Raw genomic sequence first — 23,208 nt, 5'->3', positions numbered from 1 at the left:
CTACACCGTTATCTGTATGAACATGGAAATAGCTACACCACTATCTGTATGAACATGGAAATATCTACACCGCTATTTGTAAGAACATGGATATATCTACACAGCCATCTGGATGAACATGGAAATATCTACACCGCTATCTGTATGAACATGGAAATATTTACACCGCTATCTGTATGAACATGGATATATCTACACAGCCATCTGGATGAACATGGAAATATCTACACCGCTATCTGTGTAAACATGCATACATCTTCACCACTATCTGTATAAACATGGAAATATCCACACCGCTATCTGTATGAACATGGAAATATCTACACCGCTATCTGTTTGAACATAGAAATATCTACACCGCTATCTGTATGAAAATGTAAATATCTACACTGCTATCTGCATATACATTTAAATATCTACACAGCTATCTCTTTACACATGGAAATAACTACACTGCTATCTGTATGAACATGGAAATATCTACACCGCCATCTGTATGAACACGGAAATATCTGCACCGCCATCCGTAAGAACATATAAATATCTACACCGCCATCTGTATTAAGATGGAGATATCTAAACTGCTATCTGTATAAACATGGAAATATCTAAACCGCCATCTGTATGAACATATAAATATCTACACCGCCATCTGTATTAAGAAGGAAATATCTAAACCGCTATCTGTATAAACATGGAAATATCTACACCGCTGCCTGTATAAACAAGGAAATATCAGCACCGCTATCTGTATGAACATGGAAATATCTACACAGCTATCTGTATGAACAAGGAATTAGCTACACCACTATCTGAATGAACATGGATATATCTACACAGCCATCTGGATGAACATGGAAATATCTACACCGCTATCTGTGTAAACATGCATACATCTTCACCACTATCTGTATAAACATGGAAATATCTGCACCGCTATCGGTATGAACATGGAAATATCTACACCGCTATCTGTATGAACATGGAAATACCTACACCGCTATCTGTTTGGACATGGAAATATCTACACCGCTATCTGCATGAAATTGGAAATATCTTCACCGCTATCTGCATGAAATTGGAAATATCTACACTGCTATCTGCATATACATTTAAATATCTACACAGCTATCTCTTTACACATGGAAATAACTACACCACTATCTGTATGAACATGGAAATAACTACACCGCCATCTGTATGAACATGGAAATAACTGCACCGCCATCTGTATGAACATATAAATATCTACACCGCCATCTGTATTAAGATGGAGATATCTACACTGCTATCTGTATAAACATGGAAATATCTACACCGCCCTCTGTATGAACATATAAATACGCCGCCATCTGTATTAAGAAGGAAATATCTAAACCGCTATCTGTATAAACATGGAAATATCTACACCGCTGCCTGTATAAACATGGAAATATCAGCACCGCTATCTGTATGAACATGGAAACATCTACACCGCTATCTGTAGGAACATGGAAATAGCTACACCGCTGCCTGTATAAACATGGAAATATCAGCACCGCTATCTGTATGAACATGGAAATATCTACACCACTATCTGTATGAACATGGATATATCTACACAGCCATCTGGATGAACATGGAAATATCTACACCACTATCTGTAAGAAGATGGAAATATCTACACCGCTATCTGTGTAAACATGCATACATCTTCACCGCTATCAGTATAAACATGGAAATATCTACACCGCTATCTGTATGAACATGGAAATAGCTACACCGCTATCTGTATGAACATGGAAATATCTACACCGCTATCTGCATGGAAATGGAAATATCTACACTGCTATCTGCATATACATGGAAATATCTACACAGCTATCTCTTTACACATGGAAATAACTACACCGCTATCTGTATGAACATGGAAATATCCACACCGCCATCTGTATGAACATGGAAATATCTGCACCGCCATCTGTATGAACATATAAATATCTACACCGCCATCTGTATTAAGATGGAGATATCTACACCGTTATCTGTATAAACATGGAAATATCTACACCGCTATCTGTATAAACATGGAAATATCTACACCGCTATCTGTATAAACATGGAAATATCTACACCGCTACCTGTATAAACATGGAAATATCAGCACCGCTATCTGTATGAACTTGGAAATATCTACACCGCTATCTGTATGAACATGGAAATATCTACACCGCTATCAGTATGAACAAGGAAATATCTACACCGCTATCTGTATGAACATGGATATATCTACACAGCCCTCTGGATGAACATGGAAATATCCACACCGCTATCTGTGTAAACATGCATACATCTTCACCACTATCTGTATAAACATGCAAATATCTACACCGCTATCTGTATGAACACGGAAATATCTACACCGCTATCTGTTTGAAGATGGAAATATATACACCGCTATCTGCATGAAAACGGAAATATCTACACAGCTATCTGCATATACATGGAAATATCTACACAGCTATCTCTTTACACATGGAAATAACTACACCGCTATCTGTATGAACATGGAAATATCTACACCGCCATCTGTATGAACATGGAAATATCTGCACCGCCATCTGTATGAACATATAAATATCTACACCGCCATCTGTATTAAGACGGAGATATCTACACTGCTATCTGAATAAACATGGAAATATCTACACCGCTATCAGTAAAAACATGGAAATATCTACACCGCTATCTGTATAACCATGGAAATATCTACACCGCTACCTGTATAAACATGGAAATATCAGCACCGCTATCTGTATGAACATGGAAATATCTACACTGCTGCCTGTATAAACATGGAAATATCAGCACCGCTATCAGTATGAACATGGAAATAACTACACTGCTATCTGTATGAACATGGAAATAGCTACACCGTTATCTGTATGAACATGGAAATATCTACACCGCTATCTGTATGAACATGGATATATCTACACAGCCATCTGGATGAACATGGAAATATCTACACCGCTATCTGTATGAACATGGAAATATCTACACCGCTATCTGTATGAACATGGATATATCTACACAGCCATCTGGATGAACATAGAAATATCTAAACCGCTATCTGTGTAAACATGCATAGATCTTCACCGCTACCTCTATAAACATGGAAATATCTACACCGCTATCTGTATGAACATGGAAATATCCACACCGCTATCTGTATGAATATGGAAATATCTGCACCGCTATCGGTATGAACATGGAAATATCTACACCGCTATCTGTATGAACATGGAAATACCTACACCGCTATCTGTTTGGACATGGAAATATCTACAACGCTATCTGCATGAAATTGGAAATATCTACACTGCTATCTGCATATACATTTAAATATCTACACAGCTATCTCTTTACACATGGAAATAACTACACCAATATCTGTATGAACATGGAAATAACTACACCGCCATCTGTATGAACATGGAAATATCTGCACCGCCATCTGTATGAACATATAAATATCTACACCGCCATCTGTATTAAGACGGAGATATCTACACTGCTATCTGTATAAACGTGGAAATATCTACACCGCCATCTGTATGAACATATAAATACGCCGCCATCTGTATTAAGAAGGAAATATCTAAACCGCTATCTGTATAAACATGGAAATATCTACACCGCTGCCTGTATAAACATGGAAATATCAGCACCGCTATCTGTATGAACATGGAAATATCTACACCGCTATCTGTAGGAACATGGAAATAGCTACACCGCTGCCTGTATAAACATGGAAATATCAGCACCGCTATCTGTATGAACATGGAAATATCTACACCACTATCTGTATGAACATGGATATATCTACACAGCCATCTGGATGAACATGGAAATATCTACACCACTATCTGTAAGAACATGGAAATATCTACACCGCTATCTGTGTAAACATGCATACATCTTCACCGCTATCAGTATAAACATGGAAATATCTACACCGCTATCTGTATGAACATGGAAATAGCTACACCACTATCTGTATGAACATGGAAATATCTACACCGCCATCTGTATGAACATATAAATATCTACACCGCCATCTGTATTAAGACGGAGATATCTACACTGCTATCTGAATAAACATGGAAATATCTACACCGCTATCTGTATAAACATGGAAATATCTACACCGCTATCTGTATAAACATGGAAATATCTACACCGCTACCTGTATAAACATGGAAATATCAGCACCGCTATCTGTATGAACTTGGAAATATCTACACCGCTATCTGTATGAACATGGAAATATCTACACCGCTATCAGTATGAACAAGGAAATATCTACACCGCTATCTGTATGAACATGGATATATCTACACAGCCCTCTGGATGAACATGGAAATATCCACACCGCTATCTGTGTAAACATGCATACATCTTCACCGCTATCTGTATAAACATGCAAATATCTACACCGCTATCTGTATGAACACGGAAATATCTACACCGCTATCTGTTTGAAGATGGAAATATATACACCGCTATCTGCATGAAAACGGAAATATCTACACAGCTATCTGCATATACATGGAAATATCTACACAGCTATCTCTTTACACATGGAAATAACTACACCGCTATCTGTATGAACATGGAAATATCTACACCGCCATCTGTATGAACATGGAAATATCTGCACCGCCATCTGTATGAACATATAAATATCTACACCGCCATCTGTATTAAGACGGAGATATCTACACTGCTATCTGAATAAACATGGAAATATCTACACCGCTATCAGTATAAACATGGAAATATCTACACCGCTATCTGTATAACCATGGAAATATCTACACCGCTACCTGTATAAACATGGAAATATCAGCACCGCTATCTGTATGAACATGGAAATATCTACACTGCTGCCTGTATAAACATGGAAATATCAGCACCGCTATCAGTATGAACATGGAAATAACTACACTGCTATCTGTATGAACATGGAAATAGCTACACCGTTATCTGTATGAACATGGAAATATCTACACCGCTATCTGTATGAACATGGATATATCTACACAGCCATCTGGATGAACATGGAAATATCTACACCGCTATCTGTATGAACATGGAAATATCTACACCGCTATCTGTATGAACATGGATATATCTACACAGCCACCTGGATGAACATAGAAATATCTAAACCGCTATCTGTGTAAACATGCATAGATCTTCACCGCTACCTCTATAAACATGGAAATATCTACACCGCTATCTGTATGAACATGGAAATATCCACACCGCTATCTGTATGAACATGGAAATATCTGCACCGCTATCGGTATGAACATGGAAATATCTACACCGCTATCTGTATGAACATGGAAATACCTACACCGCTATCTGTTTGGACATGGAAATATCTACAACGCTATCTGCATGAAATTGGAAATATCTACACTGCTATCTGCATATACATTTAAATATCTACACAGCTATCTCTTTACACATGGAAATAACTACACCAATATCTGTATGAACATGGAAATAACTACACCGCCATCTGTATGAACATGGAAATATCTGCACCGCCATCTGTATGAACATATAAATATCTACACCGCCATCTGTATTAAGACGGAGATATCTACACTGCTATCTGTATAAACACGGAAATATCTACACCGCCATCTGTATGAACATATAAATACGCCGCCATCTGTATTAAGAAGGAAATATCTAAACCGCTATCTGTATAAACATGGAAATATCTACACCGCTGCCTGTATAAACATGGAAATATCAGCACCGCTATCTGTATGAACATGGAAATATCTACACCACTATCTGTTTGAACATGGAAATATCTACACCGCTATCTGCATGAAAATGGAAATATCTACACTGCTATCTGCATATTCATTTAAATATCTACACAGCTATCTCTTTACACATGGAAATAACTACACTGCTATCTGCATGAACATGGAAACATCTACACAGACATCTGTATGAACATGGAAATATCTGCACTGCCATCTGTATGAACATATAAATATCTACACCGCAATCTGTATTAAGATAGAGATATCTCCACTGCTATCTGTATAAACATGGAAATATCTACAACGCTATCTGTATAAACATGGAAATATCTACACCGCTATCTGTATAAACATGGAAATATCTACACCACTACCTGTATAAACATGGAAATATCAGCACCGCTATCTGCATGAACATGGAAATATCTACACCGCTATCTGTGTAAACATGCATACATCTTCACCGCTATCTGTATAAACATGGAAATGTCTACAAGGCTATCTGTATTAACATGGAAATATCTACACCGCTATATGTACGAACTTGGAAATATCTAAACCGCTATCTGCATGAAAATAGAAATATCTACACAGCTATCTGCATATACATGGAAATATCTACACAGATATCTCTTTACACATGGAAATAACTACACCGCTATCTGTATGAACATGGAAATATCTGCACCGCCATCTGTATGAACACATAAATATCTACACCGCCATCTGTATTAAGATGGAGATACCTACACCGCTATCTGTATAAACATGGAAATATCTACACCGCTATCTGTATAAACATGGAAATATCTACACCGCTATCTGTATGAACATGGATATATCTACACAGCCATGTGGATGAACATGTAAATATCTACACCGCTATCAGTGTAAACATGCATACATCTTCACCGCTATCTGTATAAACATGGAAATAACTACACAGCTATCTGTATGAACATGGAAATATCTACACCGCTATCTGCATGAAAATGGAAATATCTACACTGCTATCTGCATATACATGGAAATATCTACACAGCTATCTCTTTACACATGGAAATAACTACACCGCTATCTGTATGAACATGGAAATATCCACACCGCCATCTGTATGAACATGGAAATATCTGCACCGCCAACTGAATGAACATATAAATATCTGAACCGCCATCTGTATTAAGATGGAGATATCTACACCGCTATCTGTATAAACATGGAAATATCTGCACCGCTATCTGTATAAACATGGAAATACCTACACCGCTATCTGTATAAACATGGAAATATCTACACCGCTACCTGTACAAACATGGAAATATCAGCACCGCTATCTGTATGAACTTGGAAATATCTACACCGCTATCTGTATGAACATGGAAATATCTACACCGCTATCAGTATGAACAAGGAAATATCTACACCGCTATCTGTATGAACATGGATATATCTACACAGCCCTCTGGATGATCATGGAAATATCCACACCGCTATCTGTGTAAACATGCATACATCTTCACCGCTATCTGTATAAACATGCAAATATCTACACTGCTATCTGTATGAACATGGAAATATCTACACCGCTATCTGTTTGAAGATGGAAATATATACACCGCTATCTGCATGAAAACGGAAATATCTACACAGCTATCTGCATATACATGGAAATATCTACACAGCTATCTCTTTACACATGGAAATAACTACACCGCTATCTGTATGAACATGGAAATATCTACACCGCCATCTGTATGAACATGGAAATATCTGCACCGCCATCTGTATGAACATATAAATATCTACACCGCCATCTGTATTAAGAAGGAAATATCTAAACCGCTATCTGTATGAACCTGGAAATATCTACACCGCTGCCTGTATAAACATGGAAATATCAGCACCGCTATCTGTATGAACATGGAAATATCTACACCGCTATCTGTATGAACATGGAAATATCTACACTGCTATCTGTATGAACATGGAAATAGCTACACCGTTATCTGTATGAACATGGAAATAGCTACACCACTATCTGTATGAACATGGAAATATCTACACCGCTATTTGTAAGAACATGGATATATCTACACAGCCATCTGGATGAACATGGAAATATCTACACCGCTATCTGTATGAACATGGAAATATTTACACCGCTATCTGTATGAACATGGATATATCTACACAGCCATCTGGATGAACATGGAAATATCTACACCGCTATCTGTGTAAACATGCATACATCTTCACCACTATCTGTATAAACATGGAAATATCCACACCGCTATCTGTATGAACATGGAAATATCTACACCGCTATCTGTTTGAACATAGAAATATCTACACCGCTATCTGTATGAAAATGTAAATATCTACACTGCTATCTGCATATACATTTAAATATCTACACAGCTATCTCTTTACACATGGAAATAACTACACCGCTATCTGTATGAACATGGAAATATCTACACCGCCATCTGTATGAACACGGAAATATCTGCACCGCCATCCGTAAGAACATATAAATATCTACACCGCCATCTGTATTAAGATGGAGATATCTAAACTGCTATCTGTATAAACATGGAAATATCTAAACCGCCATCTGTATGAACATATAAATATCTACACCGCCATCTGTATTAAGAAGGAAATATCTAAACCGCTATCTGTATAAACATGGAAATATCTACACCGCTGCCTGTATAAACAAGGAAATATCAGCACCGCTATCTGTATGAACATGGAAATATCTACACAGCTATCTGTATGAACAAGGAAATAGCTACACCACTATCTGAATGAACATGGATATATCTACACAGCCATCTGGATGAACATGGAAATATCTACACCGCTATCTGTGTAAACATGCATACATCTTCACCACTATCTGTATAAACATGGAAATATCTGCACCGCTATCGGTATGAACATGGAAATATCTACACCGCTATCTGTATGAACATGGAAATACCTACACCGCTATCTGTTTGGACATGGAAATATCTACACAGCTATCTGCATGAAATTGGAAATATCTTCACCGCTATCTGCATGAAATTGGAAATATCTACACTGCTATCTGCATATACATTTAAATATCTACACAGCTATCTCTTTACACATGGAAATAACTACACCACTATCTGTATGAACATGGAAATAACTACACCGCCATCTGTATGAACATGGAAATAACTGCACCGCCATCTGTATGAACATATAAATATCTACACCGCCATCTGTATTAAGATGGAGATATCTACACTGCTATCTGTATAAACATGGAAATATCTACACCGCCCTCTGTATGAACATATAAATACGCCGCCATCTGTATTAAGAAGGAAATATCTAAACCGCTATCTGTATAAACATGGAAATATCTACACCGCTGCCTGTATAAACATGGAAATATCAGCACCGCTATCTGTATGAACATGGAAATATCTACACCGCTATCTGTAGGAACATGGAAATAGCTACACCGCTGCCTGTATAAACATGGAAATATCAGCACCGCTATCTGTATGAACATGGAAATATCTACACCACTATCTGTATGAACATGGATATATATACACAGCCATCTGGATGAACATGGAAATATCTACACCACTATCTGTAAGAAGATGGAAATATCTACACCGCTATCTGTGTAAACATGCATACATCTTCACCGCTATCAGTATAAAGATGGAAATATCTACACCGTTATCTGTATGAACATGGAAATAGCTACACCGCTATCTGTATGAACATGGAAATATCTACACCGCTATCTGCATGGAAATGGAAATATCTACACTGCTATCTGCATATACATGGAAATATCTACACAGCTATCTCTTTACACATGGAAATAACTACACCGCTATCTGTATGAACATGGAAATATCCACACCGCCATCTGTATGAACATGGAAATATCTGCACCGCCATCTGTATGAACATATAAATATCTACACCGCCATCTGTATTAAGATGGAGATATCTACACCGTTATCTGTATAAACATGGAAATATCTACACCGCTATCTGTATAAACATGGAAATATCTACACCGCTATCTGTATAAACATGGAAATATCTACACCGCTACCTGTATAAACATGGAAATATCAGCACCGCTATCTGTATGAACTTGGAAATATCTACACCGCTATCTGTATGAACATGGAAATATCTACACCGCTATCAGTATGAACAAGGAAATATCTACACCGCTATCTGTATGAACATGGATATATCTACACAGCCCTCTGGATGAACATGGAAATATCCACACCGCTATCTGTGTAAACATGCATACATCTTCACCGCTATCTGTATAAACATGCAAATATCTACACCGCTATCTGTATGAACACGGAAATATCTACACCGCTATCTGTTTGAAGATGGAAATATATACACCGCTATCTGCATGAAAACGGAAATATCTACACAGCTATCTGCATATACATGGAAATATCTACACAGCTATGTCTTTACACATGGAAATAACTACACCGCTATCTGTATGAACATGGAAATATCTACACCGCCATCTGTATGAACATAGAAATATCTGCACCGCCATCTGTATGAACATATAAATATCTACACCGCCATCTGTATTAAGACGGAGATATCTACACTGCTATCTGAATAAACATGGAAATATCTACACCGCTATCAGTATAAACATGGAAATATCTACACCGCTATCTGTATAACCATGGAAATATCTACACCGCTACCTGTATAAACATGGAAATATCAGCACCGCTATCTGTATGAACATGGAAATATCTACACTGCTGCCTGTATAAACATGGAAATATCAGCACCGCTATCAGTATGAACATGGAAATAACTACACTGCTATCTGTATGAACATGGAAATAGCTACACCGTTATCTGTATGAACATGGAAATATCTACACCGCTATCTGTATGAACATGGATATATCTACACAGCCATCTGGATGAACATGGAAATATCTACACCGCTATCTGTATGAACATGGAAATATCTACACCGCTATCTGTATGAACATGGATATATCTACACAGCCATCTGGATGAACATAGAAATATCTAAACCGCTATCTGTGTAAACATGCATAGATCTTCACCGCTACCTCTATAAACATGGAAATATCTACACCGCTATCTGTATGAACATGGAAATATCCACACCGCTATCTGTATGAACATGGAAATATCTGCACCGCTATCGGTATGAACATGGAAATATCTACACCGCTATCTGTATGAACATGGAAATACCTACACCGCTATCTGTTTGGACATGGAAATATCTACAACGCTATCTGCATGAAATTGGAAATATCTACACTGCTATCTGCATATACATTTAAATATCTACACAGCTATCTCTTTACACATGGAAATAACTACACCAATATCTGTATGAACATGGAAATAACTACACCGCCATCTGTATGAACATGGAAATATCTGCACCGCCATCTGTATGAACATATAAATATCTACACCGCCATCTGTATTAAGACGGAGATATCTACACTGCTATCTGTATAAACATGGAAATATCTACACCGCCATCTGTATGAACATATAAATATGCCGCCATCTGTATTAAGAAGGAAATATCTAAACCGCTATCTGTATAAACATGGAAATATCTACACCGCTGCCTGTATAAACATGGAAATATCAGCACCGCTATCTGTATGAACATGGAAATATCTACACCGCTATCTGTAGGAACATGGAAATAGCTACACCGCTGCCTGTATAAACATGGAAATATCAGCACCGCTATCTGTATGAACATGGAAATATCTACACCACTATCTGTATGAACATGGATATATCTACACAGCCATCTGGATGAACATGGAAATATCTACACCACTATCTGTAAGAACATGGAAATATCTACACCGCTATCTGTGTAAACATGCATACATCTTCACCGCTATCAGTATAAACATGGAAATATCTACACCGCTATCTGTATGAACATGGAAATAGCTACACCACTATCTGTATGAACATGGAAATATCTACACCGCCATCTGTATGAACATATAAATATCTACACCGCCATCTGTATTAAGACGGAGATATCTACACTGCTATCTGAATAAACATGGAAATATCTACACCGCTATCTGTATAAACATGGAAATATCTACACCGCTATCTGTATAAACATGGAAATATCTACACCGCTACCTGTATAAACATGGAAATATCAGCACCGCTATCTGTATGAACTTGTAAATATCTACACCGCTATCTGTATGAACATGGAAATATCTACACCGCTATCAGTATGAACAAGGAAATATCTACACCGCTATCTGTATGAACATGGATATATCTACACAGCCCTCTGGATGAACATGGAAATATCCACACCGCTATCTGTGTAAACATGCATACATCTTCACCGCTATCTGTATAAACATGCAAATATCTACACCGCTATCTGTATGAACACGGAAATATCTACACCGCTATCTGTTTGAAGATGGAAATATATACACCGCTATCTGCATGAAAACGGAAATATCTACACAGCTATCTGCATATACATGGAAATATCTACACAGCTATCTCTTTACACATGGAAATAACTACACCGCTATCTGTATGAACATGGAAATATCTACACCGCCATCTGTATGAACATGGAAATATCTGCACCGCCATCTGTATGAACATATAAATATCTACACCGCCATCTGTATTAAGACGGAGATATCTACACTGCTATCTGAATAAACATGGAAATATCTACACCGCTATCAGTATAAACATGGAAATATCTACACCGCTATCTGTATAACCATGGAAATATCTACACCGCTACCTGTATAAACATGGAAATATCAGCACCGCTATCTGTATGAACATGGAAATATCTACACTGCTGCCTGTATAAACATGGAAATATCAGCACCGCTATCAGTATGAACATGGAAATAACTACACTGCTATCTGTATGAACATGGAAATAGCTACACCGTTATCTGTATGAACATGGAAATATCTACACCGCTATCTGTATGAACATGGATATATCTACACAGCCATCTGGATGAACATGGAAATATCTACACCGCTATCTGTATGAACATGGAAATATCTACACCGCTATCTGTATGAACATGGATATATCTACACAGCCATCTGGATGAACATAGAAATATCTAAACCGCTATCTGTGTAAACATGCATAGATCTTCACCGCTACCTCTATAAACATGGAAATATCTACACCGCTATCTGTATGAACATGGAAATATCCACACCGCTATCTGTATGAACATGGAAATATCTGCACCGCTATCGGTATGAACATGGAAATATCTACACCGCTATCTGTATGAACATGGAAATACCTACACCGCTATCTGTTTGGACATGGAAATATCTACAACGCTATCTGCATGAAATTGGAAATATCTACACTGCTATCTGCATATACATTTAAATATCTACACAGCTATCTCTTTACACATGGAAATAACTACACCAATATCTGTATGAACATGGAAATAACTACACCGCCATCTGTATGAACATGGAAATATCTGCACCGCCATCTGTATGAACATATAAATATCTACACCGCCATCTGTATTAAGACGGAGATATCTACACTGCTATCTGTATAAACATGGAAATATCTACACCGCCATCTGTATGAACATATAAATACGCCGCCATCTGTATTAAGAAGGAAATATCTAAACCGCTATCTGTATAAACATGGAAATATCTACACCGCTGCCTGTATAAACATGGAAATATCAGCACCGCTATCTGTATGAACATGGAAATATCTACACCGCTATCTGTAGGAACATGGAAATAGCTACACCGCTGCCTGTATAAACATGGAAATATCAGCACCGCTATCTGTATGAACATGGAAATATCTACACCACTATATGTATGAACATGGATATATCTACACAGCCATCTGGATGAACATGGAAATATCTACACCACTATCTGTAAGAACATGGAAATATCTACACCGCTATCTGTGTAAACATGCATACATCTTCACCGCTATCAGTATAAACATGGAAATATCTACACCGCTATCTGTATGAACATGGAAATAGCTACACCACTATCTGTATGAACATGGAAATATCTACACCGCTATCTGCATGAACATGGATATATCTACACAGCCATGTGGATGAACATGGAAATATCTACACCGCTATCTGTGTAAACATGCATACATCTTCACCGCTATCTGTATAAACATGGAAATAACTACACAGCTATCTGTATGAACATGGAAATATCTGCACCGCCATCTGTATGAACATATAAATATCTACACCGCCATCTGTATTAAGACGGAGATATCTACACTGCTATCTGTATAAACATGGAAATATCTACACCGCCATCTGTATGAACATATAAATACGCCGCCATCTGTATTAAGAAGGAAATATCTAAACCGCTATCTGTATAAACATGGAAATATCTACACCGCTGCCTGTATAAACATGGAAATATCAGCACCGCTATCTGTATGAACATGGAAATATCTACACCGCTATCTGTAGGAACATGGAAATAGCTACACCGCTGCCTGTATAAACATGGAAATATCAGCACCGCTATCTGTATGAACATGGAAATATCTACACCACTATCTGTATGAACATGGATATATCTACACAGCCATCTGGATGAACATGGAAATATCTACACCACTATCTGTAAGAACATGGAAATATCTACACCGCTATCTGTGTAAACATGCATACATCTTCACCGCTATCAGTATAAACATGGAAATATCTACACCGCTATCTGTATGAACATGGAAATAGCTACACCACTATCTGTATGAACATGGAAATATCTACACCGCCATCTGTATGAACATATAAATATCTACACCGCCATCTGTATTAAGACGGAGATATCTACACTGCTATCTGAATAAACATGGAAATATCTACACCGCTATCTGTATAAACATGGAAATATCTACACCGCTATCTGTATAAACATGGAAATATATACACCGCTACCTGTATAAACATGGAAATATCAGCACCGCTATCTGTATGAACTTGTAAATATCTACACCGCTATCTGTATGAACATGGAAATATCTACACCGCTATCAGTATGAACAAGGAAATATCTACACCGCTATCTGTATGAACATGGATATATCTACACAGCCCTCTGGATGAACATGGAAATATCCACACCGCTATCTGTGTAAACATGCATACATCTTCACCGCTATCTGTATAAACATGCAAATATCTACACCGCTATCTGTATGAACACGGAAATATCTACACCGCTATCTGTTTGAAGATGGAAATATATACACCGCTATCTGCATGAAAACGGAAATATCTACACAGCTATCTGCATATACATGGAAATATCTACACAGCTATCTCTTTACACATGGAAATAACTACACCGCTATCTGTATGAACATGGAAATATCTACACCGCCATCTGTATGAACATGGAAATATCTGCACCGCCATCTGTATGAACATATAAATATCTACACCGCCATCTGTATTAAGACGGAGATATCTACACTGCTATCTGAATAAACATGGAAATATCTACACCGCTATCAGTATAAACATGGAAATATCTACACCGCTATCTGTATAACCATGGAAATATCTACACCGCTACCTGTATAAACATGGAAATATCAGCACCGCTATCTGTATGAACATGGAAATATCTACACTGCTGCCTGTATAAACATGGAAATATCAGCACCGCTATCAGTATGAACATGGAAATAACTACACTGCTATCTGTATGAACATGGAAATAGCTACACCGTTATCTGTATGAACATGGAAATATCTACACCGCTATCTGTATGAACATGGATATATCTACACAGCCATCTGGATGAACATGGAAATATCTACACCGCTATCTGTATGAACATGGAAATATCTACACCGCTATCTGTATGAACATGGATATATCTACACAGCCATCTGGATGAACATAGAAATATCTAAACCGCTATCTGTGTAAACATGCATAGATCTTCACCGCTACCTCTATAAACATGGAAATATCTACACCGCTATCTGTATGAACATGGAAATATCCACACCGCTATCTGTATGAACATGGAAATATCTGCACCGCTATCGGTATGAACATGGAAATATCTACACCGCTATCTGTATGAACATGGAAATACCTACACCGCTATCTGTTTGGACATGGAAATATCTACAACGCTATCTGCATGAAATTGGAAATATCTACACTGCTATCTGCATATACATTTAAATATCTACACAGCTATCTCTTTACACATGGAAATAACTACACCAATATCTGTATGAACATGGAAATAACTACACCGCCATCTGTATGAACATGGAAATATCTGCACCGCCATCTGTATGAACATATAAATATCTACACCGCCATCTGTATTAAGACGGAGATATCTACACTGCTATCTGTATAAACATGGAAATATCTACACCGCCATCTGTATGAACATATAAATACGCCGCCATCTGTATTAAGAAGGAAATATCTAAACCGCTATCTGTATAAACATGGAAATATCTACACCGCTGCCTGTATAAACATGGAAATATCAGCACCGCTATCTGTATGAACATGGAAATATCTACACCGCTATCTGTAGGAACATGGAAATAGCTACACCGCTGCCTGTATAAACATGGAAATATCAGCACCGCTATCTGTATGAACATGGAAATATCTACACCACTATATGTATGAACATGGATATATCTACACAGCCATCTGGATGAACATGGAAATATCTACACCACTATCTGTAAGAACATGGAAATATCTACACCGCTATCTGTGTAAACATGCATACATCTTCACCGCTATCAGTATAAACATGGAAATATCTACACCGCTATCTGTATGAACATGGAAATAGCTACACCACTATCTGTATGAACATGGAAATATCTACACCGCTATCTGCATGAACATGGATATATCTACACAGCCATGTGGATGAACATGGAAATATCTACACCGCTATCTGTGTAAACATGCATACATCTTCACCGCTATCTGTATAAACATGGAAATAACTACACAGCTATCTGTATGAACATGGAAATATCTACACCGCTATCTGCATGAAAATGGAAATATCTACACTGCTATCTGCATATACATGGAAATATCTACACAGCTATCTCTTTACACATGGAAATAACTACACCGCTATCTGTATGAACATGGAAATATCCACACCGCCATCTGTATGAACATGGAAATATCTGCACCGCCATCTGTATGAACATATAAATATCTACACTGCCATCTGTATTAAGATGGAGATATCTACACCGCTATCTGTATAAACATGGAAATATCTACACCGCTATCTGTATAAACATGGAAATATCTACACCGCTATCTGTATAAACATGGAAATATCTACACCGCTACCTGTATAAACATGGAAATAACAGCACCGCTATCTGTATGAACTTGGAAATATCTACACTGCTATCTGTATGAACATGGAAATATCTACACTGCTATCTGTATGAACATGGAAATATCTACACCGCTATCAGTATGAACAAGGAAATATCTACACCGCTATCTGTATGAACATGGATATATCTACACAGCCCTCTGGATGAACATGGAAATATCCACACCGCTATCTGTGTAAACATGCATACATCTTCACCGCTATCTGTATAAACATGCAAATATCTACACCGCTATCTGTATGAACATGGAAATAGCTACAACACTATCTGTATGAACATGGAAATATCTACACCGCTATCTGTATGAACATGGATATATCTACACAGCCATCTGGATGAACATGGAAATATCTACACCGCTATCTGTGTAAACATGCATACATCTTCACCGCTATCTGTATAAACATGGAAATATCTACACCGCTATCTGTATGAACATGGAAATATCTACACCGATATCTGTATGAACATGGAAATATCTACACCGCTATCTGTTTGAACATGGAAATATCTACACCGCTATCTGCATGAAAATGGAAATATCTACACTGCTATCTGCATATACATGGAAATATCTACACAGCTATCTCTTTACACATGGTAATAACTAAACCGCTATCTCTATAAACATGGAAATATCTACACCGCTGCCTGTATAAACAAGGAAATATCAGAACCGCTATCTGTATGAACATGGAAATATCTACACCGCTATCTGTATGAACATGGAAATATCTACTCCGCTATCTGTATGAACATGGAAATAGCTACACCGCTATCTGTATGAACATGGATATATCTACACAGCCATCTGGATGAACATGGAAATATCTACACCGCTATCTGTATAAACATGGAAATATCTACACCGCTATCTGTATGAACATGGAAATATCTACACCGCTATCTGTATGAACATGGAAATATCTACACCGCTATCTGTTTGAACATGGAAATATCTACACCGCTATCTGCATGAAAATGGAAATATCTACACTGCTATCTGCATATACATTTAAATATCTTCACAGCTATCTCTTTACATTTGGAAATAACTACACTGCTATCTGCATGAACATGGAAATATCTACACCGCCATCTGTATGAACATGGAAATATCTGCACTGCCATCTGTATGAACATATAAATATCTACACCGCAATCTGTATTAAGATAGATATATCTCCACTGCTATCTGTATAAACATGGAAATATCTACACCGCTATCTGTATAAACATGGAAATATCTACACCGCTATCTGTATAAACATGGAAATATCTACACCACTACCTGTATAAACATGGAAATATCAGCACCGCTATCTGTATGAACATGGAAATATCTACACCGCTATCTGTGTAAACCTGCATACATCTTCACTGCTATCTCTATAAACATGGAAATGTCTACAAGGCTATCTGTATGAACATGGAAATATCTACACCGCTATCTGCATGAAAATGGAAATATCTACGCTGCTATCTGCATATACATTTAAATATCTTCACAGCTATCTCTTTACACATGGAAATAACTACACTGCTATCTGCATGATCATGGAAATATCTACACCGCCATCTGTATGAACATGGAAATATCTGCACTGCCATCTGTATGAACATATAAATATCTACACCGCTATCTGTATAAACATGGAAATATCTACATCACTACCTGTATAAACATGGAAATATCAGCACCGCTATCTGTATGAACATGGAAATATCTACACCTCTATCTGTGTAAACATGCATACATCTTCACCGCTATCTGTATAAACATGGAAATGTCTACAAGGCTATCTGTATGAACATGGAAATATCTACACCGCTATCTGTACGAACATGGAAATATCTAAACCGCTATCTGCATGAAAATAGAAATATCTACACAGCTATCTGCATATACATGGAAATATCTACACAGCTATCTCTTTACACATGGAAATAACTACACCGCTATCTGTATGAACTTGGAAATATCTGCACCGCCATCTGTATGAACACATAAATATCTACACCACCATCTGTATTAAGATGGAGATACCTACACCGCTATCTGTATAAACATGGAAATATCAGCACCGCTATCTGTATGAACAGGGAAATATCAGCCCCTCTATCTGTATGAACATGGAAGTATCTACACCGCTATCTGTATGAACACGGAAATATCTACACCGCTATCTGTATGAACACGGAAATATCTACACTGCTATCTGTTTGAACATGGAAATATCTACACCGCTATCTGTATGAACACGGAAATATCTACACCGCTATCTGTTTGAACATGGAAATATCTACACCGCTATCTGCATGAAAATGGAAATATATACACAGCTATCTGCATATACATGGAAACATCTACACAGCTATCTCTTTACACATGGAAAAAACTACACCGCTATCTGTATGAACATGGAAATATCTTCACCGCCATCTATATGAACATGGATATATCTACACAGCCATCTGGATGAACATGGAAATATCTACACAACTATCTGTATGAACATGGAAATATCTACAACGCTATCTGTGTAAACATGCCTATATCTTCACCGCTATAAGTATAAACATGGAAATATCTACACCGCTATCTGTATGAACATGGAAATAGCTACAACACTATCTGTATGAACATGGAAATATCTACACCGCTATCTGTATGAACATGGATATATCTACACAGCCATCTGGATGAACATGGAAATATCTACACCGCTATCTGTGTAAACATGCATACATCTTCACCGCTATCTGTATAAACATGGAAATATCTACACCGCTATCTGTATGAACATGGAAATATCTACACCGCTATCTGTATGAACATGGAAATATCTACACCGCTATCTGTTTGAACATGGAAATATCTACACCGCTATCTGCATGAAAATGGAAATATCTACACTGCTATCTGCATATACATGGAAATATCTACACAGCTATCTCTTTACACATGGAAATAACTACACCGCTATCTTTATGAACATGGAAATATCCCCACCGCCATCTGTATGAACATGGAAATATCTGCACCGCCATCTGTATGAACATATAAATATCTACACCGCCATCTGTATTAAGATGGAGATATCTACACCGCTCTCTGTATAAACATGGAAATATCTACACCGCTATCTGTATAAACATGGAAATATCTACACCGCTATCTGTATAAACATGGAAATATCTACACCGCTACCTGTATAAACATGGAAATATCAGCACCGATATCTGTATGAACATGGAAATATCTACACCGCTATGTGTATGAACATGGAAATATCTACACCGCTATCTGTATGAACATGGAAATATCTACACCGCTATCAGTATGAACAAGGAAATATCTACACCGCTATCTGTATGAACATGGATATATCTACACAGCCCTCTGGAAGAACATGGAAATATCCACACCGCTATCTGTGTAAACATGCATACATCTTCACCGCTATCTGTATAAACATGGAAATATCTACACCGCTATCTGTATGAACATGGAAATATCTACACCGCTATCTGTTTGAAGATGGAAATATATACACCGCTATCTGCATGGAAACGGAAATATCTACACAGCTATCTGCATATACATGGAAATATCTACACAGCTATCTGTTTACACATGGAAATAACTACACCGCTATCTGTATGAACATGGAAATATCTACACCGCCATCTGTATGAACATGGAAATATCTGCACTGCCATCTGTATGAACATATAAATATCTACACCGCCATCTGTATTAAGATGGAGATATCTACACTGCTATCTGAATAAACATGGAAATATCTACACCGCTATCTGTATAAACATGGAAATATCTACACCGCTATCTGTATAACCATGGAAATATCTACACCGCTACCTGTATAAACATGGAAATATCAGCACCGCTATCTGTATGAACATGGAAATATCTACACCGCTGCCTGTATAAACATGGAAATATCAGCACGGCTATCTGTATGAACATGGAAATATCTACACCGCTATCTGTATGAACATGGAAATAACTACACTGCTATCTGTATGAACATGGAAATAGCTACACCGTTATCTGTATGAACATGGAAATAGCTACACCACTATCTGTATGAACATGGAAATATCTACACCGCTATCTGTATGAACATGGATATATCTACACAGCCATCTGGATGAACATGGAAATATCTACACAGCTATCTGTATGAACATGGAAATATCTACACCGCTATCTGCATGAAAATGGAAATATCTACACTGCTATCTGCATATACATGGAAATATCTACACAGCTGTCTCTTTACACATGGAAATAACTACACCGCTATCTGTATGAACATGGAAATATCCACACCGCCATCTGTATGAACATGGAAATATCTGCACCGCCATCTGTATGAACATATAAATATCTACACCGCCATCTGTATGAAGATGGAGATATCTACACCGCTATCTGTATAAACATGGAAATATCTACACCGCTATCTGTATAAACATGGAAATATCTACACCGCTATCTGTATAAACATGGAAATATCTACACCGCCATCTGTATGAACATATAAATACGCCGCCATCTGTATTAAGAAGGAAATATCTAAACCGCTATCTGTATAAACATGGAAATATCTACACCGCTGCCTGTATAAACATGGAAATATCAGCACCGCTATCTGTATGAACATGGAAATATCTACACCGCTATCTGTAGGAACATGGAAATAGCTACACCGCTGCCTGTATAAACATGGAAATATCAGCACCGCTATCTGTATGAACATGGAAATATCTACACCACTATCTGTATGAACATGGATATATCTACACAGCCATCTGGATGAACATGGAAATATCTACACCACTATCTGTAAGAACATGGAAATATCTACACCGCTATCTGTGTAAACATGCATACATCTTCACCGCTATCAGTATAAACATGGAAATATCCACACCGCTATCTGTATGAACATGGAAATAGCTACACCACTATCTGTATGAACATGGAAATATCTACACCGCTATCTGCATGAACATGGATATATCTACACAGCCATGTGGATGAACATGGAAATGTCTACACCGCTATCTGTTTAAACATGCATACATCTTCACCGCTATCTGTATAAACATGGAAATAACTACACAGCTATCTGTATGAACATGGAAATATCTACACCGCTATCTGCATGAAAATGGAAATATCTACACTGCTATCTGCATATACATGGAAATATCTACACAGCTCTCTCTTTACACATGGAAATAACTACACCGCTATCTGTATGAACATGGAAATATCCACACCGCCATCTGTATGAACATGGAAATATCTGCACCGCCATCTGTATGAACATATAAATATCTACACCGCCATCTGTATTAAGATGGAGATATCTACACCGCTATCTGTATAAACATGGAAATATCTACACCGCTATCTGTATAAACATGGAAATATCTACACCGCTATCTGTATAAACATGGAAATATCTACACCGCTACCTGTATAAACATGGAAATATCAGCACCGCTATCTGTATGAACTTGGAAATATCTACACTGCTATCTGTATGAACATGGAAATATCTACACTGCTATCTGTATGAACATGGAAATATCTACACCGCTATCAGTATGAACAAGGAAATATCTACACCGCTATCTGTATGAACATGGATATATCTACACAGCCCTCTGGATGAACATGGAAATATCCACACCGCTATCTGTGTAAACATGCATACATCTTCACCGCTATCTGTATAAACATGCAAATATCTACACCGCTATCTGTATGAACATGGAAATAGCTACAACACTAT

This window comes from Gorilla gorilla, chromosome 16 (assembly GCF_029281585.2).
Source record: "Gorilla gorilla gorilla isolate KB3781 chromosome 16, NHGRI_mGorGor1-v2.1_pri, whole genome shotgun sequence".
NCBI lineage: Eukaryota > Metazoa > Chordata > Mammalia > Primates > Hominidae > Gorilla > Gorilla gorilla.
Note: the sequence above shows the minus strand (reverse complement) of the source record.